Here is a 14,659-nt window from a genome sequence, read left to right on the forward strand (position 1 = left end):
TGTGATACTGAAAAGCTATTTCCTTTCTTAACAAAGTTTTTCTTGATGTAATTGTAGGTTCACATGTAACTGTAAGAAATAATACAGAGGTCCTTGCGGCATCAGGCAGGACACCGCCGAGGCGGACTCAATGGTGAGTGTTCCCACTGGGCCATCACCAATGGGTCACCACTTAGAACCGCGGTGCCGCCGCGGCACCGCACACATGTATAATCTGCAGCCTCCAAACCCAGGGTTAGACGGCACCGCTGCGGGCGAACTGCTCAGTGCTCAGGAATGACTGAGGCTGATGTAAATCTGAAGGCCTACCCTCCCGCAGATGCCCACCTCACCAAGAAACTATTGGACCTCGTTCAGCAGTCATGTAACTACAAGCAGCTTCGAAAAGGAGCCAATGAGCCCACAGAAACCCTCAACAGAGGCATCTCTGAGTTCACTGTGATGACTGCAGACGCCGAGCCCCTGGAGATCATCCTGCACCTCCCACTGCTGTGTGAGGACAAGAATGTGCCCTACGTGTTTGTGCGCTCCAAGCAGGCCCTGGGGCGAGCCTGTGGGGCCTCCAGGCCTGTCATCGCCTGTTCTGTCACCATCAAAGAAGGCTCACAACTGAAGCAGCAGATCCAATCCATCCAACAGTCCATTGAAAGGCTCTTAGTCTAAACAGGTGGCCTCTGCCACACTCCCTGCTGCTGACTGCTACCCCAGGGGTTATGTATCGTTTGTCTGTTAGCATATAGTATTTCCAGCTACCTTCTATTGTTATAAAATATTTTAGTGCTCAATTTGGTTTTTGTATTGTTTTTATCTTGTTTTTAGGTTGTCATCTCCTTCCCAGCCTCTCCTGTAATCTCCACTTCCACCCTCTCTCTGCCGTCTTATCCTCCCTTTTGGAAAATGCATGCCCAGAACAGGTGGAAGCAGGGTGGTTGATACCATTCAAAGGCAGGGAAGAGCCAAGGTAGAGATTTGGTTCCAGCCTTCAGGTGCCACCTTCCTACTGTGCAGGGCATGATGGAAGTAAACACTGTCCACTTTGTATCCCTTGTGCCCAGCATACAGGATCGTGTTTGAATAATCAAGGGGTTTCCTTTGCTCTCTAGGACATTATGTATCATTTGGGGAGGAAGCATGTATTCTGTGAGGTTGTTGGGTATATGTCCCAAGAGTCAGTTTCTGATGTACCCCTGCTGTTTGCTTTTGGTAATATATTTCCCCCCAACTCCCACCTACGCCTCTGAGGGTGGCAGGGCAGCAACATACCAAAGAGATACACTGCAAAATTCCAGAGGCGCCTTGGTGAGTGAGACATGGGACAGTTGACCTAGGTCTTGAACTTGTGGCAAGAGGTTCTGGAATGGAGGATTCTGGGCCAGTCGTGGAGAACTTGAAGCTACAGCAAAGATGATGGAATTCAAGGGAACATCCTTGCTTTGGTGAATGGAGATTTCTTCAGTAGACACTTGGTACCAGCTCTGAGAGCCCTGACCTCTTGCCTATTTCCTGCCATGATGTGGGTCAGATGTATGTATTCTCTATCACATCAGAAGGACAGTGCTAATGTGTCATTCTTGTGAGCATCCTAATACAGAACACATATATTCGTTAAAAAAAATAATAATAATACAGAGAGATCCTTATACACTTTGCCTTATTTTTTCAGTCTATTTTCTCTCTTACGCAGATTGGGTGAATTCTACTGTGTCCTCAAGATCACCACTTTTATCATCTGTCATCTCCACTCTACTCTTGATCCCATCCACTGAGTGATTCATTGGTGATGCTGTATTTTTGAGTTCTATAATTTCCATTTGTTATTTTTAAGATAATTAATTTTATGTCCTTGCTGAAACTTTCTATTTTTCCATTTGTTTCAAGTGACTTTATAATTGATTGCTGAATGGTTTTTATGATGACTGCTCTAAAATTCTGGTCAGATAATTCCAACATCTGATTTACATCTGTGGATGTTGCCATCCGTTGGCTGTCTTCTGTCATTCAAGTTGTGATTTTCTTGGCTCTTGGTGTGACATGATTTCAAGTTGTATTGTGGACATTTTGCCTATTATGTTAGGAGACTCCAGGTCCTATCTAAATCTTCCATTTTAACAGGCAGTCACCTGTTTAGATTTCACTTATAGATCTTGGCCTACTTTGTGGGCTGTGGTTTCAACAGCAGTTTAATTTTCAGAGCCTTTGTGGTATTTTTTTGGTCTGCTTGGTTTATGCCTGATGTTGCAAGCATGACTCCTTTTCCATCTGGGAGAAGAATGACCCTACCTGGGCTGCCTTCTCTTGTTAGGTCAGTGATTGGGATATGATGGGTCCAGGCCATCTGCCCCTGTTGGGGGACACCCTGCCACTCTTTTATTCCTTAAGTCCTGAGGAGACCTTCTCACCTTCCTCTTACACCCTTTCAGCATTCTCCTTGGTTGTCTCTTGTGTGGTTTCCAGGGTTTATATTTCTGTGGAGTGGGGAGGAGCAGGGAGAAACTCATCTACGCCATCTTGCTCTGACATGAAGTCACTCTATTTTATTCTAAGGAAGGAAAAAACTCAACTGAAACAAATAATTCACATCATTTTTTCTGTGAGTCAGTTTCCATCTGCCATAGGGAAGAGGCAACATTAATTAGCCTTATTGGTTTTGCCCCTTTTTCTCCTCAGCAGTTCCTTCTTTTTCCACTCTCCCCCCTTTAACCCTCCCATCTATGGAGGTATAATTTGGAGGAATGATTTTTCAACAGGAGAAACCAGTGGCAGGGAATGCAGAAACACAAAACAAAACAGCTTCCATGTTAGGTTAAACACAAAGGCAGCTATGAAACAGGGAGCCATGGGGCTTCCCTAATGGTGCAGTGGTTGGGAGTCCGCCTGACGATGCAGGGGACACAAGTTCATGCCCCAGTCCGGGAAGATCCCACGTGCCGCAGAGCGGCTGGGCCCGTGAGCCATGGCCGCTGAGCCTGTGCATCCGGAGCCTGTGCTTCGCAACGGGAGAGGCCACAACAGTGAGAGGCCCACATACCGCAAAGGAAAAAACCAAAAACACAAAAAACAGGGAGCTTTAGGTACCAGTGGTTTTGTAGTACTATTAAATGAATTCTGTGATTTCCAATAAGAAGAGATCTGACATTTATTCACTTAATTTTAGTGACTGATGGAGCTTATATGTTTCAACATTCTTAGAGGTTATTTGTATTTCATAGGGATCAAAGTGAAACAAAACAGAGCCCTAAAGGCATAATTTCAGACAGCAAAGAAGTGAGGATATTATTTCCTAACAGTGAGTTTTGGAGTGTGGTAGAGGATAATTCAGTATATTCATATCTTGGAGGAAACTATAGTATTTTTAAAGACTGAATTCTAAAATTATCACTGCTTTGTTATGTTTTTAATCATAATAGTTCATTAACTTTGAACTTTCAAAAAGTTTAGAGTTAAGATTTTTAGGTGTGATCAAAACCAAGATTGAGCAATATTGTTTTAGAGAATGAAGGGAAACAAACTCTGTCTTCCTATGGAGCTGACCACTAATTAGGCCGTAAGGTGCAGGCTCTTTTCCGTTGAGTGTAAGTTGTAGTGTGTGTTTTCCAGCTCTCTCTATAGATGTGGACTCAATATCTGTCTTTGCTGACATTTTCGTCTAATACTCTGACACTGGTCCTTCAAATCCACCTTGACTGGCAAAGTGTGACAGGTGTTATGTAGCCATCTTACCATTGTCAAGCAACGGTTTAATGTTTAAAAGACTTAGGAGATAGACTATGAGATGGACTTAGGTCCTTGACAATCTCATTTCTTGCTTTCTATCCCTATTGGGCTAAGGAGATTCAGTTTAATTAGGCTGGGGTTATATGTGAGATGGGACAGGTGTCTGATCTTCTGCATCTCTTTTACTCCTTTATATCTTACTTCCTCACCCGTCATGAGTTTTGGGGTTTTTTAACTATTTTTAAAAAGTATAAAATGCATTAAGGCCATAACATACAAATCAATCAACACTGACAAGAGAAGAATTTACTTATTTAGCAGGATAAAATGTGCAATCTTCTTTACTCTAAAAACTTAGCTGTTTTCTGTTTTTCCCTTTTTTTGTATTAGAAGCATTCATTCCATTTTAACAGAGCACTCACCTCCACTGTCTACACTCTAGGAGAAAAACAAATGCTTTCCCTCACCATGCAGACAATGTTAAAGGCAGTTTTCCCTGCACTTATGGAAAGAGAAAATATTTCCTGTGACTTATGATTTGTGCTCTGGATGTATGGTCCCCTGAAGTCTAGAAGGAAATAAACGAAGAGACACACCTGTTGTGCGGAGCGATACAGACAGTCTGGAGGTGTGTCTGGAGGTGGGGAAATAAGTGAGGTGACTGATAAATACAAGTGATCTGACCCTGGGGCACTCGTTCCAGAGGGCACTGTATCATAACCTGTGACATGCCCAGTGAGTGAACCAAAAGGAGGATCACTGTAAAGGACATGTTAAAAGGCCTATGACCTGTGGCGTCTTGGAGTCATTGCCAGTCACCCACATAGGCTTCGTGTGAGAATTTCTCATTATTCATAATGCAGGCCATGCAGCCTGTGCCAGTTGGGACTCCAGTTTGTACCGATAGAAACCCTGTTCACTTCATACCAGCACATCACCAGCTAACTTCCCCACAGCGGTAGCATCTCCCCACGCCATGAGACTTTATACTGTCCCCATCCAAAGGCTCCCTGTGTGCGCACCTCTAGACAGTGCCATGGGACCTCTGAGGACCAAGTTCTAAAGCAGGACAGGGATGAGTTTGGCCCCTATTTAGCTCATACATGGTTCAGTCTGAAGATGTGAAAAACATCTAGGCTTTCCATAGTCTGCAAGGTGGTACCAATCACAAGGTTCCACCTTCACTCTTACAGGATAGAGAGAGAAACAGTGGTAGTGTCGAAGGTTGCTTGTGCCTCAGCAGGGGCTGGGGTTGGGGGAGAAAAAGGGGATGGAAAACACAGGGGGAAAGGACCCCAGAGACGGGACCTGCCGAACCCCTCCTAAGGCCGACTCTGAGAGACCTGACCTTGCCCAAGAGCTACTTCCTGCTCTCCAAGGTAAGAGATTCCTGATTCTGTTCAGTCGTGGGGCAACCCTGTACTTCAGGGCAGCCTGGACTCATTACCAACCCCAGAGTGAGTCTAATTTGATCTCTGCCATTTGTGGTAACTCTATTTCCCTTGTCAGGGATCGGTTTGAGAACGGGCCTATGATAACATTTCTAACCAGTTAGAGATGAGGGCTACACCACGAGGACTTCTAGACATTCTTCCTTTCTCTTAAAAAGGTACGCCTATGGAAGAAGTAAATTCTCTTCTCCCCTTTCCTCCATCTTGATAGATATTCAGGTTGACACGCCTGGAACTGTTACTGTCATCTCGTGACCGTGCGGGGAAAGCGGGAGGTATGAGAAGAATGTGAGCTGCAGCAATAATGAGGTTGAGACACTCAGTTAACCGACTCTGAAATGGCCCTATTTTTAGCTCTTGGATAGATAAGAAAACAAATCTTTCTTATTGTTTAAGCCAATTTTAGTTGAATTTTCTGTTACCTTTAGCCCAAAGCATACCAAATGAATTAATTACCTGATGAGAAAAGAAATCTTTTGCATCATTTCATGGACTTCTTGTGGATTCGTGATCAGCGAGGAGTAACAGTATCTGCTTTCTGGTAATGGACTATACCTACAACCCATTCCAGGTGGTTCTGAGATTGCACAGATGACACTCTATGTAAGAATCTTTCTGTAATTTTCAAGCGTTTTTTTCTTTCAGCATGGTCAATATGGGGAATAAAACTGAGGAAAGGATCCCCCGAATTAGACTCTGAATAGATAAAATGTTATATAAGAAAGTAAAAGTTAGGTGAACACATATGCAAATTCAAAACCAGAAGATAGAAATACCCATTTTCAGAATTGCAAAGCAAACTCAGAATCAGAGAGGTGGGAAGGGGCTTAGGTGAAAATGTATTAGAGTTTTATGAGAAGCAGATGTAGGCCCTAATAGCTGCATTTGGGGGTTTGGATGCCTGTGCAGAGAGGCTAGTCTAGGACACAGACACTATTTATACAGGGAACTAGAGCTGTGATACCTGAAACAAGCCAGGAGTCGTGGGGACGGGCAGACTCCAGCCCCACCAGGTGGGGGAATCAGCAAGGAAGCTTGTTTTATATCCAAGGTTGAATTTAGAGAAAAGTAACCCAAGGAAATTCAAATGCATCATCACGTGAATGAGCAGGTCCAAATTCATGCCATCAGTGTGGAGCAGAAGCTCCTAACTGAGAAATCAACATAAAAACTGACCTAGAATGAGTGAAACCCATGGACTCTCAGAAGCGACAAAGCCAACATAACACAACAGGGAAAATTCCACAGCTCAGGGAGCCCAGGATGCCAGGGAAGTAAGCCTCAACTGAAGATGAGCTCCCAGTTGAAGATTCAAACCATGGAAGGAAGTGAATCACTGAGAAGGAGAATAGGATGGTGCAACAGAAAGAAAAACTTGTACGAACAAGAAATAATAGAATTATCTAAAAGAAGATTTAAATAAGTATTTTTTTAAATGTTTAAATAGGTAAAGAGGAAATACTAAAGATAAAGCAAGCACAAAACAGTATAAAAAGGACAGATTTGAGAAATGGGAAAGGATACAATGGAAATCTTTAAATGACGATCACAAAATTACTGCAATTTTTAAAAATCAATTAACTAGTTGAACAACAGTAAAAATACACACTCAAAAATAATGTATATATTGGAACACAGATCTAAGGAAGTGACCTAGAGTGTGGAAGAGAGAAATAAAAACAAGAGAAGTTGAGGCATGCAAGATAGGAAGATGTAGTCTAATATATGTCCGATAGGAGTTCGAGGATAAAATAAATTGTATGAGGGAGACCTAATGTTATAAGAGAAAATGGCTGAGAATTTTCCAGAATTCAAAAAATAGTCATCTAAGGCATCCTAAGATTTAAAGAGTACCCCAATATCCATATAGGACAGATACAAGCAAATCCACGTCTAAAAGAATCATTGTGATAAAACTGCAGACTATCAAAGACAGGCAAAATTCTTAAAAGCTACCAGAGACTAAGAGACATATTCCTACAAAGGAATGACTATTCGACTGACAAAAGACTTCTAGTCAGCAGTAAGAGCTGATGTTTTTAAGTAGTTGCTGTAGGCTGGGCAGTATTTTCGGTATCTCTTATTCAATGTTCATAACAATCTGATGGGGAAAATACCTTACTATTCCCATTTCACATATAAATACAGAACAATGAATAAAAGACAATGGAATAACATATTCAAAGTGGTGAGGCATAAACAATTCTACCTGTAACTCTATCTCTTATCATACCTTCATCAAGAGTGAAGCTTGGAGGTTGTTTCTTTCCTGACATATATTTAATAATCCATAAACATTTGGAAGTTGAATAATAATACAAAATATGTGGCAAATATAACCGCCCCAGAAATATCATATTTTGGTAAGTGCTTCAGAGTTATATATATGGTTGTTTTGTGTGTACAGTGAGCAAGGTAGAAACTGCTGGAGTAGATATATTTTTAACCTAATCTTTGTTTTCTCACTGCCCAACCAGACTGATTTAAAGAATTATGCAATAAAATATTTGGGTTAAACTAGGACAGTGAGTCCTTTCCAAATATTCCTAAAGCACAAAAGATGGTCTTCTGTATCAGTAAAAAGAGAGCCCTTTAAGTAATTCAAACCAAAAGAATCTAATACAAGGGACTGCTTACTCAGATGATAGAATAGCTAAGGAACTAAACAGTATTATGAAGTGACCCTGCATTTAGCGAAAGCAAGGAAGCTATTACCAACCTAGGGCTGGAGTGTGAAAAGCAGGAGGTGGTTGTATCAGAGCTCAGGAGTCAGGGTCCCTGGTGGGCCTGTCTGAAGAGAACTGAGACCATGGAGAGAGGGGACATCCTCTAGGAACTGGAGCCACACAGGTATTACATCAAGTACTGGAGTTGCCACCTGCAACAGAATGGGGGCTATCCTGGCTTTTTCCCTTCTTGCTCTCCACACTTGCACCCAGTCTTCCATTAGCTAAACCCATCTAAAAGCAGAAAGCGAGAGAGCCTGGGAAATGTAGCGTCCTCCAGTACACAACTGAGGAAAGAAGGGCAGAGAATGGATCTGAGAACAAAAGTCAAGTGATGGACCCAGCTCACCCTTAGCTGATGAGTTCAGGTGAGTGGCTGCCATGGCTTTGAGCGTAAGGGCAGACGTATTCAGTGTCAGAGGTCTGTTCAGTGTCTGCTCTGTTCTCTAACTCTCCCATCTGCCTGAGTTCCTCCACTTTAGCTGGCTAGTCAGTGGTGGCTTGAAAATGGCACGTGCATTTTGGGTGTGAATGACTAAACGAACTACTCTTTCAGGAAAAGGCTTTGCCTTCTTCCAATCAAGCTCTACAAATGGGAACTTCATTTAAGACCATCCATCTATTGAGCTTTGTGTAGTACATATATCCTCTCAAAGCTGCTACGCCTAGAAACTTATAGTGGAGTATAAAAGTAGCTTTCCCTGTTGGAATGGCTTTTCGTATTTGTATTCTAAGTAAGTCATTTAAGGCAGATATCGAAAGTTCCTCTTATTTGCATTTATTTTGCCCACAGAAAATTTACAGTTCACGTGACTGTTCTGCTTCAAAGAAATAATCAAAATACAAATTGCTTGAACTATAAAGGCAGGAGCTTAGAAAACCTTGGAGAAGGAAGAGAAATTAGGGCACATTTGAAACATAAGTGAGAGGGGTTTTTGCCATGGCTATTTTCAAATAACATCTCTAAAGCACACGTAGAAGAGAATTTTGAGATTTACTTACTTCACAGAAACTTCATCCTTCCTGAAATTTTATTTTAGAGTAAGTGAACCAGAAAAGATGTCAATGTTAAAACTCTGTTTTCCTTTGGAGTAGATAACCAGAAACTATAACATGATTTTTCTGGAATCAGAGTTAAGCAATAACTGGTAGTCATCTTTATCTACCCTCAAAAGAAAAACCTTTGAACAAAGAATATGCAGTTAATCAAATAAAAAGAATGTTATTTTTTATTTAAAAGATATCAAGGGCTATAATATGAAATTTTACCCAAAATATTTTTTCTTTGGTTCATCTTCTTTTAGCTTTGATAGAGGTGAACGGTTTAATGAAATATCACAGCATTGACTCTGATGGGCATTTTTGGGATTGAAAGTATGCTACTTTTGGTGGTGATGTGGTTAACTGTTAACTAATCTGTCTAAAACTGAGGTAGATTTTATAAACTGTCCCAATTTTTTAAAAATTTAGTGCTATTGTTAGGCAATGATTTTGACTTTTGAACTGCCTGGGTTTATAAATTCTCTACTTAATGTTCAGTGCATATAGTTGATATCACTTGATCAGTTATGTAAGAAAGCTTTCTTGAGTGAGTGTGTGTGTTTGTGTGTGTGCGTGTGTATATTTCATAAAGAACGTTAGCACCCTCTTCTGTATGACTTTTGAGGCTGTAATTCCTACAATCTTTTTTCATTTCCTAACAGTGAACAGCTTGAATATTCATTAAATTTGCTCCTGATTAAAGTACCACCTCCGAGTAATTTAATTATACTGTATATTTCAGAAACACTGATAAGTGCTGGAGTCAAAAACACTTCATTGCTAAATGTTACCCACTGGGAATAAGTGTTGGCTTATGAAAAGGGAAAAAAATGCTGCTTCCACATTTCTCAGAATGAGTATTTCCAATGATTTAAATATACAGAGCTATGCAAGGAGGAAGGGAACACAAGGACAGACAAGGAGAGCAGACTTGTATATTCTTCTCACAGCTGTCAGTGCTTGAAGAAAAAATGGATGCCCTCATATGGTTTAATCCCAGCCACTGACACAATTAAATATTCTTTTATTCAACTGGATTTTTTTTAAAGAAAATCGGACACCTTTTAAATCAGACTTCCTGGAGTCCCCCAGCTGCTCCTGACAGATACTGTATGAGGCTGATGAGGGAGATGTAACTGAAGTTGATTGATTCATTCATTCACACACTCATTCATGCTACAAATATTTTGTGAGCATCTATGGTGTGCCAGGCACTCTTCCAGCTACTGGAGATCCAGGGAACAGATCCAAGTTCCCAACCTCATAGAGATGACATTTCTAGCTAGGAAAGATGGATACAATGCAGAAATACATACAGAATATGCCTGATGATGAATTCTATGTAGAAAAATGAGGCAGGGTGAAGGGGATCAGAAGCGTGGGTGTACAGCAGGTGGGTATTTTATACAGAGTGGTTGGAAAAGTCCTCACTGATAAGCAGAGACTTGAGGTCAGTGAAAGTTTAAACCTCGTGGGGCATTTAGAGAAAGAGTATTCCAGGTGGAAGGAAGAGCATGGCCAAGCTCTCTGAGGTTGGACCCTTTAAATATTTCAAATGCTGTCCAGGGGCTCGGCAGGACACAGTAGTTAAGACCTCGCTTGACTTCTGGAATTCGAAAACTTGGATAAGATTCTGTATATTAGCAAGCGACAAATGATATGAAATCTCTGAGCCTTTATTTTATCACCTATAAAATGGGGATGCCTACAACTTCCTTCTTCCCAGTGTTACTGTAAAGACTAAGTGAGAGTGCAGACAAAGATATTCATTGTAATTGGCATTGTGCTGAGTTCAATAAATGTTAGCTATGACCAGCGAAAAAATGCTTCTCAGGGACACTTGAGTTTTCTGCAACATTTGTGTACTGAAATGGATCACACGAATGTTGAACTAGAACTCTCTTCTAAATATTAGTCCAACATTATAACATGAGTAGAAATGTTTCTTTTTCTGTGTGGTCCTGAATAAGCTGTTTTCCCTTTATGAACCTTAAGTTTTGCAAAATGAGGACATTAAGTTAAACCAGTCACTTCAGTCTAAAGTCTTCAAGGTAGTATGAGAGCTAGTTTCCCTGTTTGAAAATTCCTGAAAATTTATATTTACTTCCTTTTTTAATTGAAGTTTAATTTAATTGAAGTATAATTTAATTTAATTGAAGTATAGTTGATTTGCAATGTGGTGCCAATCTCTGCTGTGCAGCAAAGTGACTCAGTTATACACATACGGACATTCGTTTTCTTTATATTCTTTTGCATTACAGTTTATCACAGCATATTGAATATAGTTCCCTGTGCTATACATTAGGACCTTGTTGTTTATCCATTCTAAATGTAATATATATATTTACTTCTGATAAGGGTAATGAGGAATTTGACCATCAGGCTTGCTTGGGGCTGAATTACAAAGCGTGGAATTCGGTGGCTAAGACCACTGGCTGTGAAGTGTGATAGTACAGCCAAGGTGCTATCCCAAAAGGTTGCCCAATTTACATTTACCTCAAGAGCAATGCTTTCTCCAAATTCTTGTCTTCTTGAGATATTTTTAAAGGGCTCCATCATCCAGGTCTAAGTCCAACACTTGGACTACTTTTGGGTCCCTTCCATAGGGTTAATTCTCCTTCCAACCTTTCTCCCCAAATCCTACTCCTTCCCTTTCTGCCTCTAGAGGGAAAGCCATTTTTCCAAGCTCTTTCCATCAGTCAGCCTAAATATGGTCGGATGAAGGGTCACAAGGCTGTGGGGGGAGGGCGAACCAAGAAGGAGAAGGCAGAAGAGGAAGGGGTCCATCTTCAGCCATTTCCATGAGGAAAATGCGGCCAAAAAATGAGATGAGGAGTCAGGAATCTAGTCTATTCCTTATACGGCATCTTTCTCCGTGTTTGAAAAGCAGTCTAAGGGTCATACAGCACAGACTGCCTTACCCAACCATATAATCTTTAAATGGGATTAAACAGAACTAGTCAGAGCATTGAAGGGACAGTTAACTGCCCAGAGGCAAAATCATGTACAGAGAGCCTTCAGCATTGCTAGCTATTAAGTAGCAGTTCCAGCAGTCTACTCTGAGAAATGCTGCAACTCATATTAAAAATTTCCTTCCTTTTCCCTTGCAGAATGTATCAGGCCTCAGAACCTGATACTGCTGACTCTGCAACTTACTGGATGTTGACTTTGGGCAAGTTTTCCAATCTCTCTGAGTGTCAGGCTCTATTTATAAAATGGGGGTAATGATAATGACCTAGCAGGGTTGCCTGGCACACAGTATGGCTTCAGGACATGGTAGCAATTATCATCAAGAAAAAGGGGCAGGGTGCTGGTTGTAAGGAGTTACTCAGATTGTAAGGTGCTTTCTAGCTGGAAGACAGGATGCTGATTTGGTTAAGATACAGGTAAGTATGAAATAGAAAATATAAGAAATGGACATGGAGAAGATCTGAAGAGGGAGAAGTCAGATATTTTAGACGTTACATGATTTGATTAAGGTGTTGAAAACGTAATCACGCAGTTGGCAATCAGTTCTCATTCATTGCTCCTAAAGTTCTTACGTGTCTTAGCTTCTCTGTGGAATGCTTACCGGCAGCAAATCTATTATAGTGGCAATTCTTTGAAGCAGTGACATCATGGGACATGTGAATGGATGTTCTGCAACACTTGAATTGAGACCGAATCCATTGTGCTAATTAGTTATTGGAATCTTTGCATAATTACACATGCTCAAGGGCCATTCACTGGCTTTGTTAGCTGTCTCCCATGTCTGGTATCATGTGACGGTTGGACCGAATGCCGTTTTGATGAGAACTAACTCCGTGTTTACAGAGTGGAGATATTACAACATTGTTGGAGCATAATTATTGCCTCTGTGTTGGTGACTCAGTTTTTCATCTTCAGATTTATTTTGTTCCTAACCTTATATAATACTTATTCAGTTGCTGTCAAATACAGTAAAGACTGAGAAGTAGTAGTTGCCTTAAACTCTATACAACCTGCCTCCCAAAACAAAACTCATTCAATCAATCAGTATATAACTCTGGAGAAAAATTCTATTTAAACCACTTTAGAATTATTTAATACCACATTTTCATATCAATAAGCAATTAAGGCGATGCAAACATATATAGGGTGGATAAACAACAAGGTCCTACTGTATAGCACAGGGAACTATATTCAATATCCTGTTATAAAGTATAATGGAAAAGAATATATATATATGTACAACTGAGTCACTTTGCTGTACAGCAGAATTAAATACAACATTGTAAATCAACTATGCTTCAATAAAATTTTTTAAAAGGAAACAAATAGAAAAAAAAGCAATTGAGAGAACACAAGGTGCAAAATGCTGGAACATCTGTAAGAATATGTTCAATCTCTCTTTTAATTAAAGACACGGAAAATCAGAAAATAAAGAGATAATATATTCAGCTATCAATTTGGAAAAAATTTAAACATGGAAGAAAACCTAGTGGATGACACTATGGAGAAACAGGCATTTCTACACAAGATTGTGGTTTTGTAACCTTTCTGGAAAGGAGATGTGGTGATGTCCATTACTATTTACCATACACCTGCCCTTGCCCACTTTTTCCACGAATTCCAACGCTAGGATTTTTATTGTCAATATCTGTACATAAACTTCCAAGCTATGTGGGCAAGGACATTTACTGTAGCTTGTAACAGCGACAACATATGGAAACAACATAAATTACTAACTATAAAGAGTCATAATTAGTATACACGCACATATGTGAGATAATATTTGGTAATGTTAGCTGTTTAGGGAGGGCTGTTTGCTTGAATTTCTTTTCTCTCTGGTATACTGCATGCCTTGCTTCAGGATCAAAGGGCAGAGCAAAATGCAAATGTCAAATAAGTAGAAAATGTTTGGCTTTTGAGTTTCAAAAAGTTTCAAAAGCCTTGACCCTGATATTTAGAAGCTTGTGCAGTAAATAAGAGAAACTTACCTATCTGGCCCCATAAATTAAAAACTTCCTGGCTTGGGGAAACGAGGGAGTCAGAAGGGGAGCATATATGTGCACTGGAAAGGAGCTTCCATTGAAGGCTGAATCCAGGGGTGTGAAGTAACAAAAACTACAGACTATTTTGCTGAGTCTGAGCGAAAAGAACATTTGCTCATTAGGTAGATGCCTAGAAACGACCAAGCCCTCTCCTGATCCCCTCCCCACCATTTTCAGAGTATCCTGACATAGTGTTAAAAGAGTAGGGACGGAATGGCTGACTGGTGTAACTAAAAGATGGGTCTAAAGAGCCTGCAAGACCTCCTCCCAGTCACAGCATGGCAAAGTAATCCCGTGTGTGAGAGAGTGACTTATACACATGAAGGAGATCCGAAGGATCTAACGGGACTGGAGTGAGAGCCAGAGATGATCACCAGAGATCTACTAGGGTGAAGGACCAGATGGGACAAATACATCTCAGCATCTGTCAGCATGGAAAGTCAACAACCAAGGACAAGACTCTGCAGCCACGACCTCTGTTCTACCTAAGCCTCGTGGAACTCAGCTAAATGCCAGACCCAGAATTGGCAGATAATAAGTTTGGACTGCCCAGGGGAATAGAATCCTAAATAAAATTAAGTTGAATTAAAGAAAACTAAGGATGACTGAATGTCTTCCTTGCCTGAGTTAGTGGGATGAGAGAGTCTCTCACTTCACATACCATGAAATAATGTGCAGCTATTGAAAGTAATGAGGCAAGTATATATGCTCCAAT

General features: G+C 40.7%; 1 pseudogene; it reads left to right on the forward strand.

Moving 5' to 3' along the window:
• The first annotated feature begins 276 nt into the window (after positions 1-276).
• Positions 277-772, forward strand: LOC112400606 (NHP2-like protein 1 pseudogene; annotated as a pseudogene).
• The last annotated feature ends 13,887 nt before the right edge of the window (positions 773-14,659 follow it).

Source organism: Neophocaena asiaeorientalis, unplaced genomic scaffold, assembly GCF_003031525.2.
Source record: "Neophocaena asiaeorientalis asiaeorientalis breed wild unplaced genomic scaffold, Neophocaena_asiaeorientalis_V1.1 scaffold251, whole genome shotgun sequence".
Lineage (NCBI taxonomy): Eukaryota > Metazoa > Chordata > Mammalia > Artiodactyla > Phocoenidae > Neophocaena > Neophocaena asiaeorientalis.